Source organism: Anabrus simplex, chromosome 1 (genome assembly GCF_040414725.1).
Source record: "Anabrus simplex isolate iqAnaSimp1 chromosome 1, ASM4041472v1, whole genome shotgun sequence".
In the NCBI taxonomy this organism is placed as follows: domain Eukaryota; kingdom Metazoa; phylum Arthropoda; class Insecta; order Orthoptera; family Tettigoniidae; genus Anabrus; species Anabrus simplex.
In genome coordinates, this window is record NC_090265.1 from 1316418724 (window position 1) to 1316443082 (window position 24359).

The following is a 24359-nucleotide window of genomic DNA, read 5'->3' on the forward strand; positions in this document are numbered from 1 at the left end:
GGAAGGAAAGGAGGGGTAGGGAGAGTTGTTGTTGTAGGGGTAGGGATGGAGCTGGGTGTGTTGTTTGGTGTTTTCCTGTTGCTTGTTGCATTCTGTTTATCGATTAACTTAAGGTAAGGGTTTTTTAAGGCGGGGATAACTGTATTGAAGATGATGTTAGTTTTTTCTGTGATTTCATTTATGTTGTAATTTGGATTGGTGTACTGATCCAAAGTGATGTAGAATTCTTCTGTTATATTGAGCAGGGGGCCTTTGGGGTTTATGTTTAGGATTTGCATATCGTTATCGATGTTTGTGAAGCTGTGTTTATAGTCTGCGACATGTTGTCCTATTGAGGAAAAATGATTGTGTTTCACTGCATTTATGTGTTTGTTATATCGGGTTAGGAAGTTTCTACCGGTACGTCCGATATAGCTGGTCTCGCAGTTATTACATTTGATGCGGTATACCCCTGAGTGGTTGTATTTGTTGTTGCTGTTGATTGTCCTGACATTGTGTATGATGTTGGTACTATTGTGTGTAGTTCTGAATGCTATTCTTAGGTTATGTTGTTTAAAAATGTTAGTTATGGGGTATATGTGTACATTGTTGAAAGTGAATAGTGCATAGTCTTTCTTGGGTTCGTTTACTTTTGTTAGTTTGGTTTTGGGTTGGGATTTTATTTTGTGAATGATTTTGTTAACCATGTCTTTCTTGAATCCATTGTTTTTAGCTATGTCATGAATTAATTGTAATTCTTTGTTTAGATCTTCTTTTGTTAACGGTATATTGAACGCTCTGTGTATCATGCTATAGTAGGCTGCTCTTTTGTGTATGTTGGGGTGAACGGAATCCATTTTAATTGTATTTGAGGTATGCGTGGGTTTTCTGTATATTCTGTAAGAAAGGTGGTCATCATGTCTAGTTGTCGTTATGTCCAGGTAGTTCAGTTTGTGATTGTTTTCGGATTCCATGGTAAATTTTATATGGGTATCTATTGTATTGAGTTTATCTAATATATCAGTTTCATTTGTGGACCTATTGTCGAGGATGATAAAGATGTCATCAACAAATCTACACCAAAAAAATATATGGTCTATTTTGTTGATGAATGTGTGCTCTAAATAGTCTATGTAAATTTCGGCAATTATACCAGAAGCGGGAGATCCCATTGGTAAACCCTGTTGCTGATAGATAGTATCATGGAATTTAAAGTAGTTTTTACTAATGGCAAAATTAAGTAATTTAATGAACTCTTCTATTTCCAAAGTGCTTAGATTGCTATGACTTTTTAGGTTAGATTCAATGATTTTTGAGTTCTGTACTGTTTTATTAGCTAAGAATACGTAGTGCTTTTTAGAAATCGTTGAATAAATTGCGAAAGTTTATAGGTTGGGCTTGCTCTGTAGTTAATAATGGGTCTCATTGGAATATGTTCTTTGTGTATTTTGGGATAAGCTTTAGCAGTAGGTATTTGAGGATTCATTGCTATAAGTTTAGAGGATTCTACTTCTGTTAAAAGAAAGGGTGTATTTTTTAATAAGGTTTTGAGGTTCCTTTGTATGTTATTGGTCGGGTCTTTACGTTTGATGAGGAAAGTGTTATCTTGAAAACATTCTTTGGTTTTCAATATGTATTGGTCTTTGTCAATAATAACTGTGGTATTGCCCTTATCGGCTTTCGTTATTAGTAGATTATTCTGTTTTATCTTGTCTTTGAGTTTGTTTATGTGTACTTTGTTGGTTGATTTATTATTTTGGGAGTTACTGTGAATTTTGTCAATATATTGTGGGAGCCTTTTTTTAATATCATATCTGACTTCGTCTCGTAGCTCATGTGGGATTTTCTGTATGGCGTTTTCTATTTCGGTGATAGTAGTTGTAATGTTCTGGAAAGTTGATGTGTTACCCCAATTGTGCTTGGGTCCCTTGCTCAAGATAACAGTTTCCATTTCGTTAAAAGACGTATTTGTGAGATTTTTTACGGGTGGGTGGAATTTGTGTTCAGTGATTTCATTGGGAAAAGTGGCAGAGTTCGTGTTCGGAGTTTCGGTTTTTGGGTTTGGTTTGGATGGTTGTTTAAGTGCTTCTAACTTCTTATTTAGTGTATTCTGTTTTTTGGTGGCTAAGTTCCTGATTTTTTCTGTCGTGATCTGCTGAAAATTATCCCAATAGCTATGTGGTAACTCGTTAGATGCCTTTAAATGTATTCGGTATAGTTCGTTGTTAAGATGTTGTTTTTTACGGTATAAAAACTTTATTTCTTCTTTCAGCCAGATTTTGTTTGTTCTTTTTTGCGTATTTTGAGTTTGTTTGGTGTGTCTGTGTTTATTGTTATATTTTCTCAGGAATTTAGGTGTTAAGTCATTTTTTAGACATTCCTTCAGAAAAACAATGCTCTTAATCGCATTCGTTAGTTTGATCTTTAAGTTTCGAAATCTATGTGCGTTCCATTTTGCCTGGTTGGCTACGATATCGTAATCTATAATCTTCATTTCCGTACTGACAATTGCACAATTAAAAATAGGAGAGGATTTCCACCAATCAATACTTATTTATTGCATACATTAAACTACAGGACCGGTTTCGACCTCATATTCAAGGTCATCTTCAGCTGAACCATATATACATATTAATATAATGAAGCTTTGATTAAGATTGTGGTATTGAAGGAATGCCATATGATGATGATGTACATTTAATTACATACAAATGGGGCACGTCTTAGCGTGAGCTGGCGTATATGTCATTCTGTGCAATATTGCAACTGTATGTCTAAAATGTTGAAGGTCTTAAAACTAGTGTATAAAACACGTCTTTTCCTAAACTAACTTATATATATGTACAAGATAAAAACAATACATAAAAACACTTCATGTACATGAACATTCGTTCTTGCTTGGTGGTCAATACATCGACTAACTTCCGTATTTAAGTCTTATTCACAGTTGTACACTTCAGCTGCTATTCTTAGAGTTTGTAAAATTGCATGGATAAAAGTTTTGTCTTCCTGTGCGTATGTGAGATAAAACACTTTCAATTTAAAAAGGGTGCCAAATGTATGGATGAAATTCAAGTAAAATATGTTCAGCTCTGCTGTGTGTGTTGCCCTTTTATAAGAACCAATTCATGTTTTCTTATTGGCGTCCGTAAATTTGGGTGACATTGGTTTCAAAGTAGTGGCTCCTTTCCCATTTGTAGCTGTGCAATGATGTTATGTTAATCTGTGGAAGATAAGATTGAGTTATAAGTGATATTGTGCGGAGGAATGTCTAAGGGTTATGTGTGTGAATTGGAATATGTACTTACTGTTGTTGGTATAGCTGAGTTGTGTTTGACATGCGAGCTTGTAATTTACTACTTCGTGTTCTTCTTGGGCTTATGCTAGCTGCTGTGAGGGGAAGGAAAGGAGGGGTAGGGAGAGTTGTTGTTGTAGGGGTAGGGATGGAGCTGGGTGTGTTGTTTGGTGTTTTCCTGTTGCTTGTTGCATTCTGTTTATCGATTAACTTAAGGTAAGGGTTTTTTAAGGCGGGGATAACTGTATTGAAGATGATGTTAGTTTTTTCTGTGATTTCATTTATGTTGTAATTTGGATTGGTGTACTGATCCAAAGTGATGTAGAATTCTTCTGTTATATTGAGCAGGGGGCCTTTGGGGTTTATGTTTAGGATTTGCATATCGTTATCGATGTTTGTGAAGCTGTGTTTATAGTCTGCGACATGTTGTCCTATTGAGGAAAAATGATTGTGTTTCACTGCATTTATGTGTTTGTTATATCGGGTTAGGAAGTTTCTACCGGTACGTCCGATATAGCTGGTCTCGCAGTTATTACATTTGATGCGGTATACCCCTGAGTGGTTGTATTTGTTGTTGCTGTTGATTGTCCTGACATTGTGTATGATGTTGGTACTATTGTGTGTAGTTCTGAATGCTATTCTTAGGTTATGTTGTTTAAAAATGTTAGTTATGGGGTATATGTGTACATTGTTGAAAGTGAATAGTGCATAGTCTTTCTTGGGTTCGTTTACTTTTGTTAGTTTGGTTTTGGGTTGGGATTTTATTTTGTGAATGATTTTGTTAACCATGTCTTTCTTGAATCCATTGTTTTTAGCTATGTCATGAATTAATTGTAATTCTTTGTTTAGATCTTCTTTTGTTAACGGTATATTGAACGCTCTGTGTATCATGCTATAGTAGGCTGCTCTTTTGTGTATGTTGGGGTGAACGGAATCCATTTTAATTGTATTTGAGGTATGCGTGGGTTTTCTGTATATTCTGTAAGAAAGGTGGTCATCATGTCTAGTTGTCGTTATGTCCAGGTAGTTCAGTTTGTGATTGTTTTCGGATTCCATGGTAAATTTTATATGGGTATCTATTGTATTGAGTTTATCTAATATATCAGTTTCATTTGTGGACCTATTGTCGAGGATGATAAAGATGTCATCAACAAATCTACACCAAAAAAATATATGGTCTATTTTGTTGATGAATGTGTGCTCTAAATAGTCTATGTAAATTTCGGCAATTATACCAGAAGCGGGAGATCCCATTGGTAAACCCTGTTGCTGATAGATAGTATCATGGAATTTAAAGTAGTTTTTACTAATGGCAAAATTAAGTAATTTAATGAACTCTTCTATTTCCAAAGTGCTTAGATTGCTATGACTTTTTAGGTTAGATTCAATGATTTTTGAGTTCTGTACTGTTTTATTAGCTAAGAATACGTAGTGCTTTTTAGAAATCGTTGAATAAATTGCGAAAGTTTATAGGTTGGGCTTGCTCTGTAGTTAATAATGGGTCTCATTGGAATATGTTCTTTGTGTATTTTGGGATAAGCTTTAGCAGTAGGTATTTGAGGATTCATTGCTATAAGTTTAGAGGATTCTACTTCTGTTAAAAGAAAGGGTGTATTTTTTAATAAGGTTTTGAGGTTCCTTTGTATGTTATTGGTCGGGTCTTTACGTTTGATGAGGAAAGTGTTATCTTGAAAACATTCTTTGGTTTTCAATATGTATTGGTCTTTGTCAATAATAACTGTGGTATTGCCCTTATCGGCTTTCGTTATTAGTAGATTATTCTGTTTTATCTTGTCTTTGAGTTTGTTTATGTGTACTTTGTTGGTTGATTTATTATTTTGGGAGTTACTGTGAATTTTGTCAATATATTGTGGGAGCCTTTTTTTAATATCATATCTGACTTCGTCTCGTAGCTCATGTGGGATTTTCTGTATGGCGTTTTCTATTTCGGTGATAGTAGTTGTAATGTTCTGGAAAGTTGATGTGTTACCCCAATTGTGCTTGGGTCCCTTGCTCAAGATAACAGTTTCCATTTCGTTAAAAGACGTATTTGTGAGATTTTTTACGGGTGGGTGGAATTTGTGTTCAGTGATTTCATTGGGAAAAGTGGCAGAGTTCGTGTTCGGAGTTTCGGTTTTTGGGTTTGGTTTGGATGGTTGTTTAAGTGCTTCTAACTTCTTATTTAGTGTATTCTGTTTTTTGGTGGCTAAGTTCCTGATTTTTTCTGTCGTGATCTGCTGAAAATTATCCCAATAGCTATGTGGTAACTCGTTAGATGCCTTTAAATGTATTCGGTATAGTTCGTTGTTAAGATGTTGTTTTTTACGGTATAAAAACTTTATTTCTTCTTTCAGCCAGATTTTGTTTGTTCTTTTTTGCGTATTTTGAGTTTGTTTGGTGTGTCTGTGTTTATTGTTATATTTTCTCAGGAATTTAGGTGTTAAGTCATTTTTTAGACATTCCTTCAGAAAAACAATGCTCTTAATCGCATTCGTTAGTTTGATCTTTAAGTTTCGAAATCTATGTGCGTTCCATTTTGCCTGGTTGGCTACGATATCGTAATCTATAATCTTCATTTCCGTACTGACAATTGCACAATTAAAAATAGGAGAGGATTTCCACCAATCAATACTTATTTATTGCATACATTAAACTACAGGACCGGTTTCGACCTCATATTCAAGGTCATCTTCAGCTGAACCATATATACATATTAATATAATGAAGCTTTGATTAAGATTGTGGTATTGAAGGAATGCCATATGATGATGATGTACATTTAATTACATACAAATGGGGCACGTCTTAGCGTGAGCTGGCGTATATGTCATTCTGTGCAATATTGCAACTGTATGTCTAAAATGTTGAAGGTCTTAAAACTAGTGTATAAAACACGTCTTTTCCTAAACTAACTTATATATATGTACAAGATAAAAACAATACATAAAAACACTTCATGTACATGAACATTCGTTCTTGCTTGGTGGTCAATACATCGACTAACTTCCGTATTTAAGTCTTATTCACAGTTGTACACTTCAGCTGCTATTCTTAGAGTTTGTAAAATTGCATGGATAAAAGTTTTGTCTTCCTGTGCGTATGTGAGATAAAACACTTTCAATTTAAAAAGGGTGCCAAATGTATGGATGAAATTCAAGTAAAATATGTTCAGCTCTGCTGTGTGTGTTGCCCTTTTATAAGAACCAATTCATGTTTTCTTATTGGCGTCCGTAAATTTGGGTGACATTGGTTTCAAAGTAGTGGCTCCTTTCCCATTTGTAGCTGTGCAATGATGTTATGTTAATCTGTGGAAGATAAGATTGAGTTATAAGTGATATTGTGCGGAGGAATGTCTAAGGGTTATGTGTGTGAATTGGAATATGTACTTACTGTTGTTGGTATAGCTGAGTTGTGTTTGACATGCGAGCTTGTAATTTACTACTTCGTGTTCTTCTTGGGCTTATGCTAGCTGCTGTGAGGGGAAGGAAAGGAGGGGTAGGGAGAGTTGTTGTTGTAGGGGTAGGGATGGAGCTGGGTGTGTTGTTTGGTGTTTTCCTGTTGCTTGTTGCATTCTGTTTATCGATTAACTTAAGGTAAGGGTTTTTTAAGGCGGGGATAACTGTATTGAAGATGATGTTAGTTTTTTCTGTGATTTCATTTATGTTGTAATTTGGATTGGTGTACTGATCCAAAGTGATGTAGAATTCTTCTGTTATATTGAGCAGGGGGCCTTTGGGGTTTATGTTTAGGATTTGCATATCGTTATCGATGTTTGTGAAGCTGTGTTTATAGTCTGCGACATGTTGTCCTATTGAGGAAAAATGATTGTGTTTCACTGCATTTATGTGTTCGTTATATCGGGTTAGGAAGTTTCTACCGGTACGTCCGATATAGCTGGTCTCGCAGTTATTACATTTGATGCGGTATACCCCTGAGTGGTTGTATTTGTTGTTGCTGTTGATTGTCCTGACATTGTGTATGATGTTGGTACTATTGTGTGTAGTTCTGAATGCTATTCTTAGGTTATGTTGTTTAAAAATGTTAGTTATGGGGTATATGTGTACATTGTTGAAAGTGAATAGTGCATAGTCTTTCTTGGGTTCGTTTACTTTTGTTAGTTTGGTTTTGGGTTGGGATTTTATTTTGTGAATGATTTTGTTAACCATGTCTTTCTTGAATCCATTGTTTTTAGCTATGTCATGAATTAATTGTAATTCTTTGTTTAGATCTTCTTTTGTTAACGGTATATTGAACGCTCTGTGTATCATGCTATAGTAGGCTGCTCTTTTGTGTATGTTGGGGTGAACGGAATCCATTTTAATTGTATTTGAGGTATGCGTGGGTTTTCTGTATATTCTGTAAGAAAGGTGGTCATCATGTCTAGTTGTCGTTATGTCCAGGTAGTTCAGTTTGTGATTGTTTTCGGATTCCATGGTAAATTTTATATGGGTATCTATTGTATTGAGTTTATCTAATATATCAGTTTCATTTGTGGACCTATTGTCGAGGATGATAAAGATATCATCAACAAATCTACACCAAAAAAATATATGGTCTATTTTGTTGATGAATGTGTGCTCTAAATAGTCTATGTAAATTTCGGCAATTATACCAGAAGCGGGAGATCCCATTGGTAAACCCTGTTGCTGATAGATAGTATCATGGAATTTAAAGTAGTTTTTACTAATGGCAAAATTAAGTAATTTAATGAACTCTTCTATTTCCAAAGTGCTTAGATTGCTATGACTTTTTAGGTTAGATTCAATGATTTTTGAGTTCTGTACTGTTTTATTAGCTAAGAATACGTAGTGCTTTTTAGAAATCGTTGAATAAATTGCGAAAGTTTATAGGTTGGGCTTGCTCTGTAGTTAATAATGGGTCTCATTGGAATATGTTCTTTGTGTATTTTGGGATAAGCTTTAGCAGTAGGTATTTGAGGATTCATTGCTATAAGTTTAGAGGATTCTACTTCTGTTAAAAGAAAGTGTGTATTTTTTAATAAGGTTTTGAGGTTCCTTTGTATGTTATTGGTTGGGTCTTTACGTTTGATGAGGAAAGTGTTATCTTGAAAACATTCTTTGGTTTTCAATATGTATTGGTCTTTGTCAATAATAACTGTGGTATTGCCCTTATCGGCTTTCGTTATTAGTAGATTATTCTGTTTTATCTTGTCTTTGAGTTTGTTTATGTGTACTTTGTTGGTTGATTTATTATTTTGGGAGTTACTGTGAATTTTGTCAATATATTGTGGGAGCCCTTAGACATTCCTCCGCACAATATCACTTATAACTCAATCTTATCTTCCACAGATTAACATAACATCATTGCACAGCTACAAATGGGAAAGGAGCCACTACTTTGAAACCAATGTCACCCAAATTTACGGACGCCAATAAGAAAACATGAATTGGTTCTTATAAAAGGGCAACACACACAGCAGAGCTGAACATATTTTACTTGAATTTCATCCATACATTTGGCACCCTTTTTAAATTGAAAGTGTTTTATCTCACATACGCACAGGAAGACAAAACTTTTATCCATGCAATTTTACAAACTCTAAGAATAGCAGCTGAAGTGTACAACTGTGAATAAGGCTTAAATACGGAAGTTAGTCGATGTATTGACCACCAAGCAAGAACGAATGTTCATGTACATGAAGTGTTTTTATGTATTGTTTTTATCTTGTACATATATATAAGTTAGTTTAGGAAAAGACGTGTTTTATACACTAGTTTTAAGACCTTCAACATTTTAGACATACAGTTGCAATATTGCACAGAATGACATATACGCCAGCTCACGCTAAGACGTGCCCCATTTGTATGTAACTAAATGTACATCATCATCATATGGCATTCCTTCAATACCACAATCTTAATCAAAGCTTCATTATATTAATATGTATATATGGTTCAGCTGAAGATGACCTTGAATATGAGGTCGAAACCGGTCCTGTAGTTTAATGTATGCAATAAATAAGTATTGATTGGTGGAAATCCTCTCCTATTTTTAATTGTGCAATTGTCAGTACGGAAATGAAGATTATAGATTACGAAATTATGAACATAACGAAAGTTGTTTATAATGAAGAGACGTTTCACGTACGGTAAACGAAGTTTACAGAAAATCCATAGTATAAGAGAAAATGGATGAAAACCATTCTGGTTTTCCCATAAACCCCCCGTCTATTCAAAGATTTTAAAATGATATGCATATCGAAACCTTCCCCGGGATGAGTATACTGTAAATATGAAATTTGGTTGAGATCTATCCAGCCGTTTCGACGTGATGGTGGAAAAACCATTCTGGTTTTCCTATAAACCCCCGTGTATTCAAAGTTTCTAAAATGATATGCATATCGAAACCTTCCCCGGGAGGAGTATAAATATTAAGTTTGGTTGAGATCTATCCAGCCGTTTCGACGTGATGGTGGAAAAACCATTCTGGTTTTCCTATAAACCCCCCGTCTATTCAAAGATTTTAAAATTATATGCATATCGAAACCTTCCCCGGGATGAGTATATTCTAAATATGAAATTTGGTTGAGATCTATCCAGCCGTTTCGACGTGATGGTGGAAAAACCATTCCGGTTTTCCTATAAAACCCCCGTATGAAGTTTGGTTGAGATCTATCCAGCCGTTTCGACGTGATGGTGGAAAAACCATTCTGGTTTCCCTATAAACCCCCCGTGTATTCAAAGATTTTAAAATGATATGCATATCGAAACCTTCCCCGGGAGGAGTATACTCTAAATATGAAGTTAGTTTAGATCTATCAAGCCGTTTCGACGTGATGGTGGAAAAACCATTCTGGTCTTCCTATAAACCCCCGTCTATTCAAGGATTTTAAAATGATATGCATATCGAAACCTTCCCCGGGATGAGTATACTCTAAATATGAAATTTGGTTGAGATCTATCCAGCCGTTTTGACGTGATGGTGGAAAAACCATTCTGGTTTTCCTATAAACCCCCGTGTATTCAAAGATTTTAAAATGATATGCATATCAAAACCTTCTCCGGGTGGAGTATACTCTAAATATGAAGTTTGTTGAGATCTATCCAGCCGTTTCGACGTGATGGTGGAAAAACCATTCTGGTTTTCCTATAAACCCCCCGTGTATTCAAAGATTTTAAAATGATATGCATATCAAAACCTTTCCCGGGATGATTATACTCTAAATATGAAATTTGGTTGATATCTATCCAGCCGTTTCGACGTGATGGTGGAAAAACCATTCTGGTTTTCCTATAAACCCCCCGTGTATTCAAAGATTTTAAAATGATGTGCATATCTAAACCTTCCCCGGGATGAGTATACTCTAAATATGAAGTTTGGTTGAGATCTATCCAGCCGTTTCGACGTGATGGTGGAAAAACCATTCTGGTTTTCCTATAAACCCCCCGTGTATTCAAAGATTTTAAAATGATATGCACATCGAAACCTTCCCCGGGAGGAGTATACTCTAAATATGAAGTTTGGTTGAGATCTATCCAGCCGTTTCGACGTGATGGTGGAAAAACCATTCTGGTTTTCCTATAAACCCCCCGTGTATTCAAAGATTTTTAAATGATATGCATATCGAAACCTTCCCCGGGATGAGTATACTCTAAATATGAAATTTGGTTGAGATCTATCCAGCCGTTTCGACGTGATGGTGGAAAAATCATTCTGGTTTTCCTATGAACCCCTCGTGTATTCAAAGATTTTAAAATGATATGCATATCGAAACCTTCCCCAGGATGAGTATACTCTAAATACGAAGTTTGGTTGAGATCTATCCAGCCGTTTCAACGTGATGGTGGAAAAACCATTCTGGTTTTCCTATAAACCCCCCGTGTATTCAAAGATTTAAAAATGATATGCATATCGAAACCTTCCCCGAGATGAGTATACTCTAAATATGAAATTTGGTTGAGATCTATCCAGCCGTTTCGACGTGGTGGTGGAAAAATCATTCTGGTTTTCCTATAAACCCCTCTTGTATTCAAAGATTTTAAAATGATATGCATATCGAAACCTTCCCCGGGATGAGTATACTCTAAATATGAAGTTTGGTTGAGATCTATCGAGCCGTTTCGACGTGATGGTGGAACAAACTGACAAACAAACAGACACGAACAATTTTATTTATATAGATTGTGATCTTTCCTACTTTTATAAACGCCACTCAAACTTATTCGTCTGCTAATGTCATTCCACGCCATCTCTCCGCTGACAGCTCGAAACATACCACTTAGATGGAAATTCTTTATTCCCATGGAGGGAATTAGATATTTTTCCACCAATAGAGCATATCAAAAATCAGATCAAAAATTAGATGTATGGCTTTTCAGGCGTTTGCTCTACCTGCATACACCCCAGCATCAGTGGGTAGGGCCTGACACGTCCCACTCTGATGAGTCTAGTGTCAGACCTAAGACGAAATGCTGGTTAATAGAGCAAACGCCTGAGAAGCCATACATCTAATTTTTAAACTGATTTTTGATCTGACATACCACTTAGTCAAGCAGCTTTTCTTCTTTCTCTCAGTTCTTCCCAACCCAAACTTTGCAACATTTTTGTAACGCTACTCTTTTGTCGGAAATCACCCAGAACAAATCGAGCTGCTTTTCTTTGGATTTTTTCCAGTTCTTGAATCAGGTAATCCTGGTGAGGGTCCCATACACTGGAACCATACTCTAGTTGGGGTCTTACCAGAGACTTATATGCCCTCTCCTTTACATCCTTACTACAACCCCTAAACACCCTCATAACCATGTGCAGAGATCTGTACCCTTTATTTACAATCCCATTTATGTGATTACCCCAATGAAGATCTTTCCTTATATTAACACCTAGATAACACCTAGATACTTACAATGATCCCCAAAAGGAACTTTCACTCCATCAACACAGTAATTAAAACTGAGGGGACTTTTCCTATTTGTGAAACTCACAACCTGACTTTTAACCCCGTTTATCAACATACCATTGCCTGCTGTCCATCTCACAACATTTTTGAGGTCACGTTGCAGTTGCTCACAATCTTGTAACTTATTTATCACTCTATAGAGAATAACATCATCCACAAAAAGCCTCACCTCCAATTCCACTCCTTTACTCATATCATTTATATATATAGGAAAACATAAAGGTCTGATAATACTGCCTTGAGGAATTCCCCTCTTAATTATTACCGTGTCAGATAAAGCTTCACCTACTCTAATTCTCTGAGATCTATTTTCTAGAAATATAGCAACCCATTCAGTCACTCTTTTGTCTAGTCCAATTGCACTCATTTTTGCCAGTAGTCTCCCATGATCCACCCTATCAAATGCTTTAGACAGGTCAATCGCGATACAGTCCATTTGACCTCTAGAATCCAAGATATCTGCTATATCTTTCTGAAATCCTACAAGTTGAGCTTCAGTGGAATAACCTTTCCTAAAACCAAATTGCACTCTATTGAGCCAATTATTAATTTCACAAACATGTCTAATATAATCAGAAAGAATGCCTTCCCAAAGCTTACATAGAATGCATGTCGAACGTACTGGCCTGTAATTTTCAGCTTTATGTCTATCACCCTTTCCTTTATACACAGGGGCTACTATAGCAACTCTCCATTCATCTGGTATAGCTCCTCCGACCAAACAATAATCAAATAAGTACTTCAGATATGGCACTATATCCCAACTCATTGTCTTTAGTATATCCCCAGAAATCTTATCAATTCCAGCCAATTTTCTATTCAACTTTTGTATCTTATTGAAAATGCCATTGTTACCATATGTAAATTTTAATACTTCTCTAGCCTTAGTCTCCTCCTCTATCTGGGCATTATCCTTATAACCAACAACCTTTACATACTGCTGACTGAATTCTTCTGCCTTTGACGATCCTCACATACACACTCCCCTTGTTCATTAATTATTCCTGGAATGTCCTTCTTGGAACCTGTTTCTGCCTTAAAATACCTATACATACCCTTCCATTTTTCACTAAAATTTGTATGACTGCCAATTATGCTTGCCATCATGTTATCCTTAGCTGCCTTCTTTGCTAGATTTAATTTTCTAGTAAGTTCCTTCAATTTCTCCTTACTTCCACAGCCATTTCTAACTGTATGTCTTTCCAGTCTGCACCTCCTTCTTAGTCTCTTTATTTCTCTATTATAATAAGGTGAGTCTTTACCATTCCTCACCTCCCTTAAAGGTACAAACCTGTTTTTGCATTCCCCAACAATTTCTTTAAACCCATCCCAGAGTCTGTTTACATTTTTATTTACCGTTTTCCACCGATCATAGTTCCTATTTAGAAACTCCCTCATGCCTGCTTTATCAGCCATATGGTAATGCCTAATAGTCCTACTTTTAAGACCTTCCTTTCTATCACGTTTATTATTAACTACCACAAAAACAGCTTCATGATCACTAATACCATCTATTACTTCAGTTTTCCTATAGAACTCAACTGGTTTTATCAGCACCACATCCGGGATATTTTTCCCTCTGGTTTGTTCCATCACTTTCTGAATCAGCTGTCCTTCCCATATTAACTTATTTGCCATTTGTTGGTCATGCTTCCTGTTCGCATTTCCTTCCCAAATGACATCTGGCAAATTCAGATCTCCCGCTACAATCACATTTCTTTCCATGTCGTTTCCAACATAGCTGACTATCCTATCAAATAATTCCGAATCCGCGTCAGTGCTACCCTTTCCCAATCTGTACACTCCAAATATATCAAGTTGCCTATTATCTTTAGAAATGAGCCTTACACCTAGAATTTCATGTGTCTCATCTTTAACTTTTCGTAGCTTACAAATTCTTCTTCCACGAGAATGAACACTCCCCCTTTCACCATTCCTATCCTATCTCTACGATACACACTCCAGTTCCGTGAGAAAATTTCTGCATCCATTATATCTTTTCTCAGCCTTGATTCAACTCCTATTACAATATCTGGTAAATATATATCTACCAAGCTCGATAGCTGCAGTCGCTTAAGTGCGGCCAGTATCCAGTATTCGGGAGATAGTAGGTTCGAACCCCACTGTCGGCAGCCCTGAAAATGGTTTTCCGTGGTTTCCCATTTTCACACCAGGCAAATCCTGGGGCTGTACCTTAATTAAGGCCACGGCCGCTTCCTTCCCACTCCTAGCCCTTTCCTGTCCCATCGTCGCCATTAGACCTATCTGTGTCGGTGCGACGTAAAACAACTAGCCAAAAAAAAAAAATATCTATTAAATTACTTAATTCTATTCCTTTCTTTACAATACTTCTACAGTTCAACACTAACAATTTTATGTCATCCCTACTTGATTTCCAGTTCCCTGTTCCCTTATCACTGCTCCCAAGGCCATCCCGTTTCCCTGAATGTACCTCCCTATTACCCTTCCAAACAAATTTCCTAACTTATACGTACCACTGCGGTTTAAATGAAGGCCATCTGAGCGCAGATCTCTATCTCCTACCCACCCATTAGGATCTAGAAATTTCACTCCTAGTTTCCCACATACCCACTCCATAGTCTCATTTAAATCCCCAATCTCCCTCCAGTCAGTATCGCTCCTACACAGTATTCCACTAATAACAATCTCCGCTTTCTTAAACTTCACCCGTGCTGCATTTACCAGATCCCACACATCTCCAACTATGTTGGTACTTATATCAGCTTGCCTTACGTTGTTGGTACCAACGTGAAACACTACCACCTTCTATGAATATTGATGAATATTGAATTTTCACGACCGCATTGTAATCAACGCACTCTACAGTGTGCTAGCAGCAGTGCCAGACCTGTAGCTCAGATTCTTTCAAACAGAACAAAGATGGCCTAGGCCACCATAGCTCAGTTGGTAGAGCAACCGACGTGAAATCGGGAGGTTGTGGGTTCGGATCCCACTGGTGTCCGGCTGGCCATTTTTTTCTGTACTTAACATCTCTTCAACACGTACTACATGTACGTAACACGACCTAATACGTTGAAAGTCTGTTTCGACTACCACCTTCTTCTTCCCCTCCTCCCTCTCTTCTACTTTCCTCAACATCTGCCTCAACTTAATTCCTGGATAACATTCTACCCTGGTTCCCTTTCCTCCACACACTTTCCCCACGTGTCTAACGATGGAATCCTCCATGACCAGAGCTTCAACCCTACCCACCTCATTTGATCCCCTCCCCTCCTGGTCAGCCCCATCTTTCCTGATAGCTGTAGAAGCTACCTCCTCCTCCCTTTTCTCTTTCCATGGCCCTGTTCCACCGGTCTTTTCCTATCCTCTACTCTACATTTCCCTTTCCTACCTTTTCCCTTCCTCTTCCACACATCTCTCCAACAGTTCCCTGTCCCTCATCTTCCCTCTGTTGTTCTACCTGGAGTGACTCGTACCGATTTCTCACAGACACCTGTCCTGAATTTTGACCCTGAATAGAGCCCTTAGCCTGCAATCTCCTTCCCCTTAGAACATTAGACCACCTGTCTTCTACAACTCCCCCCCTTTTCTTCTCCTCCCTCTTGTACACCTACTGTAACCTGTACATTGTTTGAGGGAGTCCTATCTTCCTTCCTGTCTTCTGTGAGAATCCTAATTATCTCCCTCAAACTTTCCAACTCCTCCCTCATACCCCTCAATGCCTCGTCACACCCAGTTTGTACACTCGCGCTCCTTAGCCATTCTTTACGGGGGGAAAATGAAATTAAAAATAAAATAACTTATTTGCAAAAAATAAATGAACGGAGGGATATATTGTCTGGGATAGTTCTCAAAGATCACACTGCAATACGGTAATTAATATACGACCACACTACAATACTACTTAGTCGTGCTCTATTTTTTTATCCTACAACCCCTGACAGGATTGTGGTAGAATGAGTTGTTCTAAAGTACTTAAAACAAGTAGCATGTCTAACATCTTAGAAGGATGTCATATTCAATCTTAAGAACTAAATTTGAAAATTTCTTTGCGATCAGATCTGGTAAAAAAGTTTCATATCCCTTAAGGATAAGAGTCTATAAAGGTTCAAAAATCTTGACAATTTGATAATTGAACTTGTGACAGGATAATATTGGTCTTCATGAAATTTAAATGCTTGCTGCCATTTGACCTCGGCGAGTGCTGTTCAATAAATATGCTCTTGTTGGCATCTGTGACCATACATTGAAATAATAGATTTAATAAGGTATGATTGAAAGGGACATAAATAGACGATCGTAGATAAAAGTTGTGTAGTTTATCTTGTTTTATGTCCCTCCAACCGCCGTTTGTCAGTTTGGTGTTAACTAAGGTCGTGTGGCAACTGCTTGCTGTTCCGCAGAACATCTGGCAGCTCCTGCAGGATGATTTTCAGCACAGTGAATTCGTTTAAATGATAGTTTCATTGCAAGACTGTGTATCGTGATTCAGGGCACACTTCCAACATCGGGGTTCCGTCGAGTGACAAATTTTTTGGGTATATCTGTACCTTTGACATTTATTACACCTTATTGGTGCAGAAATGAAGGCTTGAACTTCTAAAATCTAAAAATAGACACACTTTGTAATATTTGAGTTTCAATTGTTAACTTAATATTCTACTCTTGTGTCAGTAGAAGTTCTATTCAGTCTTTATATGCGTATTACTGGACATGGTGACACACTATATTATTTTATGTCATCTTCTGTAAGGTCAACATCTACTCCAGTGATGATACCTACGTAGTGTGCATTTGAGAAAGGAATGTAGGCTTTCGGTTCCTTTTCGCGAAGGTCTAAATTTAAGAATGAGTTGGCAACTCTTCCCGAAAGAAAGACTACTTCTACCCTATTTCTGCCTTTCCTCTTAATGGATTTTATGTCAGGGATCTTTTGTTCATAAAGTAGTCTTCCTAGCACCATGGGATGGATATTACCCATTTTCCATTTGCGCAAACTGATTCTACAAAATTAATGGATGGGCCTAGATGACCTCGAAGATATAGATTTTGTACATTCTCTTTCAGTTGCCTGTTAGGTACTGATTTTGTCTGTGTCTGACTAATCTCTCTATTTGCCTGTCCAAGCGTTAGAGGGTCAATAACGTTCATATTTTCTAACGAGACCTCCTGCAATACTATGTCATATTGATCAACCTCCATTATTCCTTTCTTAATGTCTGGAGTTTTGGGGTTAAATTGAAATAATAAATATGGTAGTTCAACCTATTCAATACAAGTTAATAAGAGATGTAGGGATTACATTCTTATTTAATTAAAAGTGGAAATGGTACCGGTTTTGACCCCAGTCAAGGTCATCATCAGCCGATTATAACTCGAAAAACAACGCATAAGTAAGAAAGAAGTTAACGGTCAAGTCCACATAATATCAGTTGAAGAGGCAATATGACGGGGGTAGGCACTGTAAAATTCAGTCGAAGTGGAATGTAAGTCACTTAAAAGAAGTAATGTGTAATCTTCCGAGCATCAGCACGGCACACGCAATGTTTGGCACTGTCTCACAATGTTCACGAAAAGCAGAGAACAGTTAAATGAGCCAGACTGCATACACTGTCAGGCACAAAGTCACAAGACAATCCAAATATGAAGATCTAAAGTCATGAAGAAGCCGAAGACGAGCAGCTCAACCAAAGTAACTTGCAAGCTCCAGAAGATCGCCGCGGTGTTTACAACGCCAAGTGCTGTAGTTTCATACGCTGATGGAGATTGAAGGATAGATAAATGATCAAGTATTTGCTTAGTTCACGAAAATGTACCTAATATATGACAGAGATTGAAGGATAGATAAATTAGGTACATCAAGGTCATGGGGCAAAAGTCATGGCAACTATTTTTTCTTTTCTTGAAGATACCAGTCCGGTTGGAAAATGTGACATATACAGACAAAATGACAAGGTGTTAACTACATGTGTGGACAAAGAATAGCACTGACATATCGTAACACACTAATTTATTACAGTAGTATACAGGGCAGTATGGCCTTCCCGGTGCAAAAGAATTTATCTATCCTTCAATCTCTGTCATATATTAGGTACATTTTCGTGAACTAAGCAAATACTTGATCATTTATCTATCCTTCAGTCTCCGTCAGCGTATGAAACTACAGCACTTGACGTTGTAAACACCACGCCAATCTTCTGGAGCTTGCAAGTTACTTCGGTTGAGCTGCTTGTCTTCGGCTTCTTCATGACTTTAGATCTTCATATTTGGATTGTGTTGTGACTTTGTGCCTGACGGTGTATGCAGTCTGGCTCATTTAACTGTTCTCTGCTTTTCGTGAACATTGTGAGACAGTGCCAAACATTGCCTGTGCCGTGCTGATGCTCGGAAGATTACGCATTACTTCTTTTAAGTGACTTACATTTCACTTCGTTCGAATTTTACAGTGCCTACCCCCGTCATATCGCCTCTTCAACTGATATTGTGTGGACTTGACCGTTAACTTCTTTCTTACTTATGCATTGTTTTTCGAGTTATCGGCTGATGATGACCCAGACTGGGGTCGAAACCGGTACCATTTCCACTTTTAATTAAATAAGAATGTAATCTCTACATCTCTTATTAACTTGTATTGAATAGGTTGAACTACCATATTTATTATTTAAATTTAACTGTGATACTTTTCAATACGGAACAATGACATTTTTATCTTTAAATGGAGTTTTGGGCTCAAAACCCCCTCTACATGTTGCCATAATTAACACAAATGTACTTCCACACTACTAGAATTCACTCTACTTCTTCTTTTATGAGGGTTGGGGCAAAAGTCATGGCAACTATTTTTTCTTTTCTTGAAGATACCAGTCCGGTTGGAAAATGTGACATATACAGACAAAATGACAAGGTGTTAACTACATGTGTGGACAAAGAATAGCACTGACATATCGTAACACACTAATTTATTACAGTAGTATACAGGGCAGTATGGCCTTCCCGGTGCAAAAGAATGACAACACAGTACACATAAAATTGACGTGACAAACCTGGGCCTAAAGACCCTCAAAGTAGTCCCCTGCTACTGACACCACACACTGCCAACGATGTGGGAGGCGCTGAATACCATCTGCCTCAGCATTTGCCGCACCATATGTTAATCGGGGTCACCTGGTGGCGCACAGCATTATCAATGTCCTCTCGTGTTGCAAACCGCCTACCACGTAGTGGTTCTTTAATATTTTGAATGAGATCAAAGTCACAGGGCGAAATGTTGGGAGAGTACAGTGGGTGCTCCAATTCTTCCCATCCCCAACGTCGCAGTAGCTGCCCTACACACTCTGCTTTATGTGGTTTTGCATTGTCGTGCAGGATTATTGCACTGTCCATAAGATCTGGACATTTTTCCCGAACGCCACGTTGTACCTGTCGCAGCAGAAAGTCCCTGTAGTACTGTGCGGTCACTGTTCTGCCATGTGGAACAAAGTGGCAAACAATGACACCCCTGACGTCATATGCGACGATCACCATCAATTTGACTGGGGAAGGATTCTGATGGACCTTCTGCCTCCTTGGTGATCCAGGATGTCGCCACTCCACGGACTGACGTTTCAGTTCTGGTTCGTATCCCTGGCCCAAAATTCATCGATGGCGATTATTCGTGACAAGAATTGATCGCCATCCTGTTGGCAGCGTGCAAGATGGTCGGAGCATATTGCATAGCGCACCCACCTTTGAACTTCCGTCACTGCATGCAGTACCCACCGCGATGCGATTTTGCGCAGTTGCAGCTCGTTACGCAATATCCTGTAGACGGTGCATTTCTCGATGTCACTTGCCCTCTATAACTCCAGTAGCGTCCTTCCAGGAGCTACTCGATGACGGCACGTGCCACGTCGGTCCGCACACTGACAGGTTGTCCCGAACGTTGCTCATCACTGGTTGACACACATCCTTGCTGAAACTTTCCTGCCCAGCGTGCTACTTTATGGTATGGTAGGGCATTATTCCCAAGGGCTTCTACTAATTCACTATGACATTTCATCGCATTTCTCCCTCGGAGAACAGCTATTTTGATGTAAGCGCGCTACTCAACACGGGTTACTTCAGTCTCGCATGACACTCACCAACTGACTGATTTCACAGCCCTCGCAGCGCTACTACCAGCTATCACAGAGCCATCTCTTGTTCTGCATACACACTATGCCTGCAGAACTTCCACACGACACATATACATTTGTGATCCGTTCACATATCTACAAGAAAAAAAATAGTTGCCATGACTTTTGCCCCAATCCTCGTATGACCGCATAGGATCACTTTAGTCAGTCCATCGTTCAGGTCTCTTTGAGGGGATTGTTCAGGCTTTGCGGTCCTCCCAGTATTTCTTCCGACTCTCTGATATGCATGTTGTTGGTTTGTTTCTTATAAGGGTGAAGCGGAGGTTTGTATTCTTGAGTTTTGTATTCAGTTTTATCTTTCTTACACATAGTATCTGTAATGGGTTCTAGCTCTTTATACACGACTATGTTAGGTATTATCCACCGCTGTCCATCTTTCTGGTATTTTTTATTGATGCAGGTTCTTCAAATCCTCCTTTCAATTTTCTGAAGTCTGTCAGTGTTTGTTTATTCAGGTGAAAAATGTTTCTGCTGCATATGTAGCTTCCGGTTTCATTTTTGCATTTATTGATGAACATTTCTTTTTATAGACATCCCATGTTAATTTTTGTGCTTTAGCTAATCTATTTGTTCTTGTTTGGATTGAGATTTTTTCATGTAGGTTGTGTTATTACTTCTCCAAGATATTTAAATTGAGTTACTATTTTGATTTTATTACCATTTATGGTTACTTCTTTTAGTAGTGTAGGTTTTTGGGGCATAATTTCTGGTTTGTTTGGTTTTTTTAATGATATTTTGAGGCCAATTTTATTAGCAATGTTTAGAAGTTCTGATATCTGGGTTTTTGCTGCTTGTATGTCCACAGCTAGTAATGCTAAATCATCAGCGAAACCCAGGTAATTTGCTTTGATTTTTGGGCCAATTTTTATTTTTGGGGGTCATTTCCTAAACCATTCCCTCATTACCATTTCTAGAGCACAATTTTGGGTTACTGTAGTCACGTCCTAGTTTGTGAACCATGGGCAACGGCTGAGTGGCCTAGTAAGTGGTCCTGAGGGTCGGGATATCAGTTGCTATGGAATGGGAGTGGGCATCTCGGACATATTCTGAGTCATGGCCCTCCTTGTGCTCAGGCGGCTAGGACTATACAATTCACCGGTGGTCTATAACCCGTTAGAGGAGGGATCCTCACTTAGACTATGTGCAAGTAAGGTAGCATCCTGCTTCATGAATTTACCGAGCTCAAAACATTTTAAGCAAGCCTCGGACCTATGGGAGTAACGGAGTCCCACTCCCATTTGATAGGCGAGGGACTCCTTGGAAACAACTTGGCGAATGAAATGGAATTCGATGGGGAGCTATCAATATTAATGGGGCTTATGGAAGAAAGAAAGTAGAACTGGCTGAGTCAGCAAAGAGGATGCATCTGGATGTGCTAGGAGTAAGTGATATCCGGGTAAGGGGAGATAACTAGGAAGAGATAGGAGATTATAAAGTGTACTTGACAGGTGTTAGAAAGGGAAGGGCAGAGTCTGGGGTAGGGCTCTTTATCAGGAATACCATTGCACGCAACGTAGTTTCTGTTAGGCACGTAAATGAGCGAATGATGTGGGTAGATTTATCAGTTGGAGGAATTAGGACAAGAATTGTGTCCGTGTATTAACCATGTGAGGGTGGAGATGAGGATGAAGTTGACAAGTTTTATGAAGCATTGAGTGACATCATGGTCAGGGTCAACAGCAAGGATAGAATATGCTAATGGGCGATTTCAATGTGAGAGTTGGGAATAGAACTGAAGGATACGAAAGGGTGATTGGTAAATGTAGGGAAGATATGGAAGCTAATGGGAATGGGAAGCATTTGCTGGACTTCTGTGCTAGTATGGCTTTAGCTGTTACAAATACATTCTTCAAGCATAAGGCTATTCACCGCTACACGTGGGAGGCTATGGGTACCAGATCCATAATTGACTATATCTTAACCGACTTCGACTTCAGGAAATCTGTTAGGAATGTACGAGTTTTCCGGGGATTTTTCGATGATACAGACCACTATCTGATCTGTAGTGAACTAAGTATCTCTAGGCCTAGGGTAGAGAAAGTGAAATCTGTCTGCAAACGAATAAGGGTAAAAAATCTCCAGGAAGAGGAAATTAGACAGAAGTACATGGATATGATTAGTGAGAAGTTTCAAACAGTAGACAGTAAGCAGGTTCAGGATATAGAAAGTGAATGGGTGGCATACAAGGATGCTATAGTAGAAACAGCAAGGGAATGCCTAGGAACAACTGTGTGTAAAGATGGGAAAAGGCGAACAACATGGTGGAATGATGAAGTGAGAGCAGCTTGTAAATGTAAAAAGAAGGCTTATCAGAAATGGCTCCAAACAAGGGCAGAGGCAGAGAGGGATTTGTACATAAATGAAAGAAACAGAGCAAAACAAATAGTTGTTGAATCCAAAAAGAAGTCATGAGAAGATTTTGGTAATAACCTGGAAAGGCTAGGTCAAGCAGCAGGGAAACCTTTCTGGACAGTAATAAAGAATCTTAGTAAGGGAGGGAAAAGCGAAATAAACAGTGCTTTGAGTAATTCAGGTGAACTCATAATAGATCCCAGAGAATCACTGTAGAGGTGGAGGGAATATTTTGAACATCGTCTCAATGTTAAAGGAAATGATCCTGGTGGTGTTGCGAACAGCCAAGCTCATGGGGAGGAGGAAAATGATGTTGGTGAAATTATGTTTGAGGAAGTGGAAAGGATGGTAAATAAACTCCATCGTCATAAGGCAGCAGGAATAGATGAATTTAGACCTGAAATGGTGAAGTATAGTGGGAGGGCAGGGATGAAATTGCTTCATAGAGTAGTAAAATTAGCACGGAGTGTTGGTAAGGTACCTTCAGATTGGACAAAAGCAGTAATTGCACCTATCTATAAGCAAGGTAACAGGAAGGATTGCAACAACTATCGAGGTATCTCATTGATTAGTATACCAGGCAAAGTATTCACTGGCATCTTGGAAGGGAGGGTGCGATCAGTCGTTGAGAGGAAGTTGGATGAAATACAGTGTGGTTTCAGACCACAGAGAGGCTGTTAGGATCAGATTTTCAGTATGCGCCAGGTAATTGAAAAATGCTACGAGAGGAATAGGCAGTTGTGTTTATGTTTCGTAGATCTAGAGAAAGCATACGACAGGGTACCGAGGGAAAAGATGTTCGCCATACTGGGGGACTATGGAATTAAAGGTAGATTATTAAAATCAATCAAAGGCATTTATGTTGACAATTGGGCTTCAGTGAGTATCGATGGTAGAATGAGTTCTTGGTTCAGGGTACTTACAGGGGTTAAGCAAGGCTGTAATCTTTCACCTTTGCTGTTCGTAGTTTACATGGATCATCTGCTGAAAGGTATAAAATGGCAGGGAGGGATTCGGTTAGGTGGAAATTTAGTAAGTAGTCTGACCTATGCTGACGACTTGGTCTTAATGGCAGATTGTGCCGAAAGCCTGCAGTCTAATATGTTGGAACTTGAAAATAGGTGCAATGAGTATGGTATGAAAATTAGCCTCTCGAAGACTAAATTGATATCAGTAGGTAAGAAATTCAACAGAATTGAATGTCAGATTGGTGATACAAAGCTAGAACAAGTCGATAATTTCAAGTATTTAGGTTGTGTGTTCTCCCAGGATGGTAATATGGTAAGTGAGATTGAATCAAGGTGTCGTAAAGCTAATGCTGTGAGCTCGCAGTTGCGATCAACAGTATTCTAAGAAGGAAGTCAGCTCCCGGACGAAACTATCATTACATCGGTCTGTTTTCAGACCAATTTTGATTTACGGGAGCGAAAGCTGGGTGGACTCAGGATATCTTATTCATAAATTAGAAGGGACAGACATGAAAGTAGCAAGAATGATTACTGGTACAAACTGGTGGGAACAATGACAGGAGGGTACTCGGAATGTGGAGATAAAGGCTAATTTAGGAATGAACTTGATGGATGAAGCTGTACGTATAAACCGGCTTCGGTGGTGGGGTCATGTGAGGCGAATGGAGGAGGATAGGTTACCTAGGAGAATA

At 38.4% G+C, this 24359-nt stretch overlaps 1 protein-coding gene and 1 non-coding gene across 2 annotated transcripts in view; both read left to right on the forward strand.

Annotated features, from left to right (window-relative positions):
- Window positions 1–24359, forward strand: part of Mpc1 (mitochondrial pyruvate carrier) — a 128389-nt gene that overhangs the window by 67036 nt on the left and 36994 nt on the right. The gene's annotated exons all lie outside the window — the stretch shown is intronic.
- TRNAS-UGA (transfer RNA serine (anticodon UGA)) lies at window positions 15102–15178 on the forward strand. Its single transcript has one exon. It is a non-coding gene; the product is annotated as a tRNA-Ser (tRNA).